This window comes from Diabrotica undecimpunctata, chromosome 3 (genome assembly GCF_040954645.1).
Source record: "Diabrotica undecimpunctata isolate CICGRU chromosome 3, icDiaUnde3, whole genome shotgun sequence".
NCBI lineage: Eukaryota > Metazoa > Arthropoda > Insecta > Coleoptera > Chrysomelidae > Diabrotica > Diabrotica undecimpunctata.
The window spans coordinates 146,191,967-146,202,360 of record NC_092805.1 but is presented as its reverse complement, the minus strand read 5'-3'; the positions used below and the strand labels follow the sequence as shown (position 1 = coordinate 146,202,360).

General features: G+C 33.0%; 1 protein-coding gene across 1 annotated transcript in view; it reads right to left on the bottom strand.

The window, feature by feature from the left end:
- The window catches only part of Pof (RNA binding domain-containing protein painting of fourth), an 86,346-nt gene that overhangs the window by 12,212 nt on the left and 63,740 nt on the right, over positions 1 to 10,394 (bottom strand). The window lies entirely within an intron of this gene.

Below are 10,394 nucleotides of genomic sequence, written 5' to 3'. Positions count from 1 at the left end.
GTTTTTAGTATGTAAATATTTATTGTTTTTTTTTTATCCGAATGTCACCAAAATATACACAGAATATATAGGGTAGTACCAAGGTAATGACTGTTTAACGATGCCTATGGAATTGGTCCAACTGAGGTGGAAGCTGATCTTGCTGCTTTTAGGTAGTTTGTCACTTCGAAAATAATTATTCACCTACAAAAATCAAGGGAAAGTCACCGACCGAAAATACTATTCCGTTGCTTCTATAAAACGAAATTTTTAAATAATATAACGTGTTATGTGGGACTAGAAACCTCAAATTATTTGAGTGATGACAACTTTAGCATGGCTCTGATTAATATTCGTTCTATAAGATATAAAACAGATGAAATATTTTTGTTTCCAGAGGAATTATCATTTCCCCCGATAGTTGCGGTTATCGAGCACTGGCTTGAAGTGAAAGAGTCAAAAATATACCACAAAAGTCGATTGTACTCTTCCTCATCTTCTTCTTCTTCTTCTGGTTCCTATCCGTTTCGGATGTTGGAAATCATATTGGCAATCATGACCTTGCTCGCTGCGGCTCGAAACAGCTCCGTTGAGGTTTTCTTAAACCATGTTCTTAAATTCCGCAGCCATGATATTCTCCTTCTACCGGGTCCTCGCTTACCTTTGACTTTACCTTGCAATATAGACTGCAGCAGGGAGTAACGGTGCTGATTTCTCATAACGTGTCCCAGATATTGCAATTTTATGCGTTTGATCGTAAACACAATCTCTGGTTCCTTCTTCATTTTTTCTAGAACTTCCTTGTTCGTGATCCTTGCTGTGCATGATATTCTCAGCATTTTTCTATAAAGCCACATCTCAAATGCTTCAAGTTTTTTAATAGTGGTGTCTGTAAGCGTCCATGCCTCCGCCCCGTACAACAACACAGAGAAAACATAGCATCTCAAATGTCTCATTTTTGTATCTAGGGATATGTTGTGACTTTTGAAGATGGCGCTTATTTTGTTAAAAACCGTTCTTGCCTTTCCTATGCGGTACTTTATTTCCTGTACATTGCTCCACTGTTCGTTTATAATAGTTCCCAGGTAGTAATACTGTTTTACTCGCTCTATCTGCGTCCCATTAATGTAAAGATGAGCCCCATTTATATTCTCCTTGCTGATAATCATTTGTTTCGTTTTGTGGGTATTAATGTTTAGTCCGTACTGTTGACTGTACTCGTTTATTCTGTCCATTAGCCTCTGAAGTCCCTCTAAACTATCTGCTATCACCATGGTGCCGTCGGCATATCTAACATTGTTTACTCTTTCACCATTTAGAAGGATGCCTTCGTCTATTCCGTAAAGAGCCTCGTTAAAAATTTTCTCTGAGTACATATTAAATATCAACGGCGATAGGATACATCCCTGTCTAACTCCGCGTAGTATTTTTATGTGATCTCTTTCTTCTCCGTTAATTTTCATGTATGCGGTCTGATTCCAGTATAGTTCTGAAATTATTCTGAGGTCTTTGTCATCCAGGTCTGCTTCTTTTAAAATGTTTGTCATCTTTTGATGTTGAACTCTGTCAAATGTCTTTTCATAGTCGATCAAGCACGCGTATACGTCACAGTTAACGTCCCTGCATCTTTGAATCAGTACCTGTACTCCGAAAAGTGCCTATCTGGTACCCACTGCGTTAATGAAGCCGAACTGTCTGTCCGATATTTGTTCCTCGCACTTCTTATAAATTCTTCCATGGATGACTCTAAGAAACAGTTTCAACATGTGACCTTTCTTCCTCATACCATGACCGAAATAAAAATATTTCTAAAAGTCTTTCCCAGAAGCCTCATTCGTACGAACTTACGTTTAGAGACATTTGGAAATAACACAAAGAAAAAAATAATTTCTAGCGGTGAATATAAAATTATGATTGTATTGGGTGTTACACGAATCATGGCATACAATCGAGTTCCATCTTTCAATGATTATTGGTGACAAAATGATTCTTTAGGAAAAAAATGCGATTTCTCTAGACTGCTGTAAACTGATCCTTGCCAAAATGTGTTTCGCTGATATTGTAAAGCGTGACAATGCGAGAAAATCATATTACATCTAGGATGTCGCTAATTGTCTAAAATTAACATTTTCAAAATATTGAAGAGAGGAGGCTTTTTAAAGCATTGATGAGTCAATGGCGAAATTTAAAGGATGGTCTTCATTAAAACAGTTCCTACCCATAAAACCCATCGAACGGGGAATAAAGATATGGGTACAAAGCGACTCTGCAACAAAAACTCGGGGTCACAATTTAGAACTTAAATAATTTACACGATGGCTAATATACATATTTTCCAAAGCTGATAATAAAACAATAGTTCTATATATAGGATATACTACTAAGTAATTCTTCAAGAATAAATCAAAATAATATATTAAATTTTAAAATTACAATGAACTAATAAACAATATTTAAAAAAAGGACTATGAACGTCATTATTTATTAAATCTTGAATAGAAAAACAACCTTGCTAGATATCTGCAAATTAAGACGTACTTGTTGTATATATTGTATTAAATATTGATAATTATGTACAAATAAATTACTTTTAAATATAAAATGGGCCTATTTGAAATTTCATATTAGTATCGACATTAGCATTTGTTCCCAAATCATAAAAATGCGTAAAAATTGAGCGATACTTTGGCAGAGTTATATTCAAATTTAAATTTTTTATTAACCTAATATTTTTGTAAGGTAAAATAATTTAATTTTTCCGTCTGGAATCATAATGATTTTAAATGTGAACGACCAGTAAATATATTTCCTTGGAACAGAATATTGTCGTGGTACATGCGTGGTCGTATGTCATTTTCATGTAACTTTTCAGAAGGACAAAAAACTTTCCCATCTTTACAATTCCTCACCAATTCGTTTAATTTTATTTACTTAAATGAAATCACGACCTGCTTACATGCATCAAATCATTTTTTAAGTAATTTAACTTATTACGCCATTTATGTTGACATACGGCCTTTTACACTCTAATGATGGCTGTTTTTTTTGACATACGCCAAATTTTGCAAGAAGAAACAAAAAAAAAAAAAATAATTAGGATAAGGCATAATACAATAGAATAATTTGGTGAATTAATCATTGTATTTAAAAATAGTGAAGAAGACATAGAAGATCAACAGATTGATGACAACGTAACAATCAAAGGAAAGGATAAATTCAAATACTTGGGGTTTATAATCACGAAAAAGGCAATAACAGAGGAAGAAATTACACAAAGATTAGGACAAACAAGAACAGCAATCCGACAACTTAACTTAGTATGGTGGGATAGACACCTAAATATGAATACAAAAACACAGATTTATAAAACATTAGTGCGAAGTATTATGACATATGGAGCTGAAAATTGGATCATAAACAAGAAAAACAGCAGTAAGATAGTAGCAACAGAGATGGAATGCCTGCGAAGATGCTGTAGAGTAACAAGATTGAATAGGAGAAGTAATGACAAAATAAAGCAAATAACATCCATAGAAACAGACATACTAACATATATAGAACAAAAAAGACTAAAGTGGTATGGACATGTAAGAATAACTAGCGACAGTAGATGGATAAAGAGAACCACCGAATGGAGCCCCATAGGAAGGAGGAAAAGAGAACGGCCCCGAAAATCCTGGAGGAACGAAGTAGACGACGCCATGAGCAAGAGAGGCCTAAACGATGGGGAATGGGACAATAGAGAGAGATGGAAATGGTTGAGCGAGGGAAGGCAGTGAATACTGTAGAATTCCTGAATATATATATATATATATATATATATATATATATATATATATATATATGCAATATACGCAATATATATATATATATATATATATATATATATATATATATATATATATATATATATATATATATATATATAGGGCAAGGTCCTCTGAACAATTTTGGGCGTTCAGTGTCTAACTTCTTTTTTGTCCGTTGTGGAAGCTCAGTCCCAATTATGATTCATGGTAAATTTATAATAAATTATCCCCTCTGGTGTGGACATATTATGTATATATCAAACTGAACTTACATTACACGCGCCGCCGTCTATTTCCACATTGCGCTCTAATATACAGTGTGTCAATTTTAAAACTTACAATGGGCTATATCTCACGAACAAAAGCTGACATCGAAAAATGCTTGAACTAAAATGACATGACCCCCATCAATCCTCTAGGCCCCTCCCAGCACAACCAAAAAAGTTCAAATTGCAAACCCCTACTTGTGATACTTCATTGAAAATACTATAAAAAATGCTATCCAATGGTATAAATAATAATTATACAGGGTGAAGAAATAATGGTGAAACTTTGGCTTAAATAGAAAATTTAATGAGGTTTTTGTTGAACTACAAATTTGTTAAAAATGTCAATCAAGTAAATGTTCCGTTGTTTTGTAAACAATAATACAGACTATTTTCAAATTCTGCACGAACTTTGGCAAATGTTGTTCTAGTAATAGCGCGACATGCTTGCGTAATTCTTTCTCGCAATTCCCCAAGTGAGGCAGGTTGAGTTTTATAAACAATTGACTTGAGGTAACCCTATAAAAAAAAGTCAGGTAGCGGTAAGTCTGGTGACCTCGGCCACTTGGCCACTTTGGCCACTCAATAGGACCTCTCCTTCCAATCCATTTGTTCGGATAATTAGAACTTATATATTATTATATATTAAAAATCAGATGAAGTCTGGAGAATTTATAAAGATGAAGAATTTATAAAGCAAGTGTAGGACCAATAATGACAAATGCATCATAAACAAAACCCGATACAGCCACAAGACAAAGACTACTTAAAACGACAGAGAGAGGAAATACACTGAGGAATTAAAAGAGGGGTGAAGACATTAGAAGAAAATGTAACGTACAGTGTATAGACAAATGGACACGCAACAAAAAAAAAACAATGGATTAACCACATAAGCAGAATGAGGAAGCCCCGTGTGATCAAAATAGCAAGAGATAAATCGGTAGGAGTATCGGACGACCGCGCAAAACATGGAGTGACAACCTTCCATAGATCAATCCGCCTTCAAGCCACCAATGAACAAGCAGAATTCCTTATAAAGAGGAAGAAGAATAAATATGAAATATTCTTCTCAACTTGTTTAATATTGCAACGCCACTACAATATTTCGTGGAAGTGCTCGCTACTGAATTTGAAATCAGCAATATTTTTAGTATTTGGTACAAATATTTGTTAAACAATTTTTTGTTGAGTGAATAAATTGTCAACGGGTAATGCCACACACAAATCCTAATATTGCAGTGCCGATTTACCTGAAGAATAATAACAAACACGCGAATGTAAAGCACAAAATAGCGATTAAGCAATTCTCTAGTTTATTCGCTGATACCTCGAGCGTCGTTCCTTATTTGACTTCTTCAGTTCCCTTGTACTGTTATGGTATTTAATGGAAAAATAATGCGTCTAAGAAAATGTTTATTTATGAACTCCTTATTGGAAGCTTATTATTGTCTAATTGCAGGTACAGGAGCAAGTAAGTGAGACGGAAATTGTCCATGAATATCGTTAAATGTGTTATTGTAGATATATAATTTAATGTCTATTTACTTTATTCATTACTTTGCAGTTAATTAGGTTTTAAAAATAAGTCTAAAAAGTAAATTTTAATTAGGTATAAAAACTGTACTGTTTATTTTTTTATCCAATTAAGGTTAATCGTGTTGAATAACACAAAAATATGTTACAAGGCGAAAAGCTCGGGTTCGCTTGGAAAAATATGGAAAAATATTTTTTGCATAATCACTTTTATAAGATACCCCCAAATAAGGTTTAAGTGGTCGCCCAGGCGAAAAATTTTTATAAACAATTTTTTTAAACAAATTGTAACAACCATATAACTGCAATACATGCAACTGTGTGGTAGTCGTCAACCCCACATATTCTCACAGTTTCCCTTGCATCTGCAGAAAATTTATTTCACAAGTTCGTGGTGTGCCGGAGTTTTGAAAGTTTTGATCGGTATCCAAATTTTTTCATACCTAATATCCAACCCTAATCTTCAAGATCGCAGTGTTTCCTGGTGATAAACTCTAAGATTCTGGAAACGAGCTGCATCTTGTATTGGTGGAAGCGGTGATAAGTGAAATGTATTTTTGGTCACTGTCTTGGAGAATCGTTTGTATCTCATGCTCTTAGAGAATCATCTTTATTTCCATCATATAAAGAGATGAAAAAAAGTTCGCCAGCGACAGTGGGCAAAGATGGCACGGGTTTCTCACTGAGACAATGTTGTTCCGCTAGCTAACTCAGGATGTTTTTATAACATTTTGATAAATTTAAGTTTGCCGATCTTGTAAGCTACGAATGTTGTCTGGTATACTGAAATGCATGGAGAAACAGCAAATTCTCTGCAATGACATCGCCATATATAAAATTTAAAGGACAGGATATATATTAAACGTTTAAAAAAATGTACATTTTGGACACACAACATTGGACATCTCCTTTCGTAATGCCGTGAGCAAGACATGAATGTCGATTTCCTCTGCTACGACAGTCACAGACTCATAGGCTTGGAATGTAGCAAGCTCAGAACGGATGATGACTGTATCTGCGTCAGATTCAGCTTGATCGACACTAAAACCCACTTCTGATAGAGCAGTTTTAAAAAGAGTTATTTAGTTTGTTTTGTTCTTGTTATTACAAAAAAAATTATATTGGTACGGTGCTCTTATTAAACTTTATCTCTATCCATTGCTACTTTTTCATGTGACGTAAGTGCACGAGGTGAGGTAAGTTTTGTGGTGGCGGAATGGGTAGATAATGAATTAATAATAACATAGTAATGTTAAATAAATAATAAATTGATTTAAAATGATATGAATAAAAAAATATACAGGGTGAGTCATAACTATTGGGACAAAGACTAAGGACAGGTTATTTGGACCAAAATATGGCTATTGGGCCAAATATGCCTAAATAAAATGTTGCTGAGAAAAAAGATACATTGTGTTAAAGTTAATTTTTGTTTTTCGTTTTTTGCTAATAGTTTCCCTGTATATTTATAAATTGCTATCAAAATTGGCACAGAGGCATAATCTTAGACAAGAAATAGTATTTTATTTACAATTTTACGTTTTGTCATAGAGGGCGCCACGTGGATCATTCCTAAAGATCAAATTGAGTCTAAACTTTTTCTGATGAAACTTTTTAGTAATTTTTATTAGAAAATATGACGTAAACATCATTTTTACTTAAAATTGATACTCTTGTTTAAACATGATAATTTCAACCGTTTTCGATAAAAACGCAGTCGAACTGCTTAGAGTCTTAAAAAAGGATTTCAAATATTATTTCGTTTATGAAAAGTATGCTTTGGACTGTCAGATGATTGTTGTTGGTAAATGTCATTTGTTCAGAGTAAATTATTTTTGATGTGACAGTGTAGTGTAATGTTGCATTTTTTAAAAGTAATCATTATTTTTTTTCATTGAAATGCCTCGTCACAATCATTTTACTAATGAAGAAATGCGAGATGATTTGCGTATACGCACAAGAAAATTTTTGCGGTCGCTCGGCAGCCAGAAGGTATGGAATGTTATACGCAAAGAGAAGGCAACCAAATCACAAAACTTTTGCAAGATTATATCGTAGTTTAGGTGAAACTGGGTCATTTCACACTAAAAATCGGGGTGGTCGACCTAAACAAATCACACCTAATCAAGAACATGAACTTTTGGTTCGAGTAGATGAAAATCCTGAAATAAGTTCACGACATCTATCAGCAGCAACAAGAGTAAGTCAGTCGTCTATTGTTAGAATTCTAAAAAAAGAGAACCTCCATCCTTATCACTTCACTCCTGTTCAAAATTTACTTCCAACAGATCTTCCACGACGGTTACAGTTTTGCCAACGTATTCTGAATAAACATCGCAATGACAGACACTTTATTAAGAATATTATGTTCACCGACGAAGCAAATTTTACCAGACGAGGAGTTTTTAATTGGCGAAATAGTCATTATTGGGAAGAAGAAAACCCGCATGCTATTAAAGCTAGACATTTTCAGCATGAGTTTAAATTGAATATTTGGTGTGGCATTATAGGCGACCAACTACTAGGGCCTTATGTTCTTCCTCCAAATTTAAATGGAGATTCTTATTTATTCTTTTTGGAAAATACTCTTAGTAATATTTTAGATGATCTGTCACTGGATGTAAGAAGAAAAATGTGGTTTATGCAGGATGGGCACCACCTCATTTTTCATTAGCTGTTAGAAATCATCTTAATGACGTATTTCCTCAACGATGGATTGGCAGAGGCAGTGATTTTCAATGGCCACCAAGAAGTCCTGAGTACAACCGGCTAGATTTTTATTTTTGAGGACATATGAAGTCCTTAGTTTATGCCAATGAAATTAATACACGAGACTAACTTTGGAGATACATTTAAAATGCAGCTAATCTTATAAGGGAACAGAATAATATTTTTTTTAACGTCCGAAAATCCTTTATAAAAAGAATTAGAAAAGGCATAGAAATCGGAGGAGACCATGTAGAACATTTGGTTTGAGTTTTTGTGAGTTCTTTTAAGTTAAAGTGTGTGTAGTTTTGATTTATCGTCAAAACGGAAACCTTATGTTAGTTGCAACTTTGTTTATTAGTTTGGTATTTGATAGTGGAATTGTAAATAAAATACTATTTCTTGTCTAAGATTATGCCTCTGTACCAATTTTGATAGCAATTTATAAATATACAGGGAAACTATTAGCAAAAAACGAAAAACAAAAATTAACTTTAACACCCTGTATCTTTTTTCTCAGCAACATTTTATTAAGGCATATTTGGCCCAATAGCCATATTTTGGTCCAAATAACCTGTCCTTAGTCTATGTCCTAATAGTTATGACTCACCCTGTATAATAGAAAATTAAGTCTAATAGTGCGTTTTTCGTTTCGTCTAATTTGGTAAAAATGTTATAAGGCACAAAAGAAAATGTGTTCCAAAATTTTTAGTTATTGTTGTTTATAACTGAATCAATAAATACAATTAAACACATTTTTAGTGAAAATTATTTTAAGAACAACGATCTATGATATTGCTTTAATGTCATTTTATTGTAAAATTAGCAGAAAAAAAGTTATAAGGCGCGAAAAAAATTTATTCCAAAATTTCTAATTATTTTTATTTATAACTTTTTTAATTTTACGATTAAAAGTAATAGGAATAAAGTTGTAGACAATTTAACTTGCTACAAATAATATTTGATATAATTTTTTGTAGGGTGCCATGATGGGGAGGCTTATACTTACCCTCCCAACACACCAAAAAAAATTACATCCTCTAAGAAATACATGCTAAGGCATAAAAAATCTAACATTTCAATGGACTAGTAGGAAATCGAAAAATAGTTGTAGTGCCTAAAATATCTAAGTGCATTCCTGAATTAATAAAGCCACACAAGCATTCAGATCGTAGCAAAAACTAACAGGTCTGTAAAACATTTCAACATGAGGAAACTTCTGCCTGCAACTTTGGATTAAATTGATGCGTGGTTAAATTTCTCCCGTGCCATTACATAAATGACATTCATTTTTCTTAACAATATATACAATCAAGTCGATTGTCTAACATATATTATCTATTTAATGTATCTTCGGTTTATTTATGTAATATGTTAAATTGGACCAGGAATACGGTATAGTAATGAGTGAGATATGTTTTAAATAACGTTAAACAACAATTTAAAATCTATAGAATAAATGATAATTTCCGGACACTTGATATATTTACAAAAAGTCAAAAAAACATTTCGAGTTAAGTAAGCAGCGGTTTATCTCCCTATTGTATGTTAATTTAGCTTTTTTTTGGAAATTATAATTACAAAATTAAAAATTCAAACAAAGGTCTTATTACGCACTGTATCCGCTTTGATTTTATTCCATAAAAACAGGGGTTGCTAAACATAATCAGTTTGTAGCGCAATAACATGAATAAATTATCCCGGTGCCGTTCTAAATATGCGTACATTACCATACACACATCAAATAATCTAGGGGACAAAAATAAACTTTCAGAAGGATTTTAAATAATTTATTTCAAATATTTTTATTAAAAATGTATAAATAAGTGTTCCGAATATAAAATAAACATTTTTTCTTAGATATTGCAATAGCTTTTAAGATAATTGAAAGAGAACTCCATAAGTCAAACAACGGTAACAAAAAAAAAATAAAAAACTAATTTGTTGCCCCTCAACTCCCAACAAAGTAGTTTTAAGGTTAAGTTACTATAGCATATGACCTCCACAATTATATACCACACATGATCAGATGGTCAATGTCTTGCTGCGGTATTCTGTTCCACTTCATTGAGAGGCTGTCTAACTGTTGTTGTCTTGT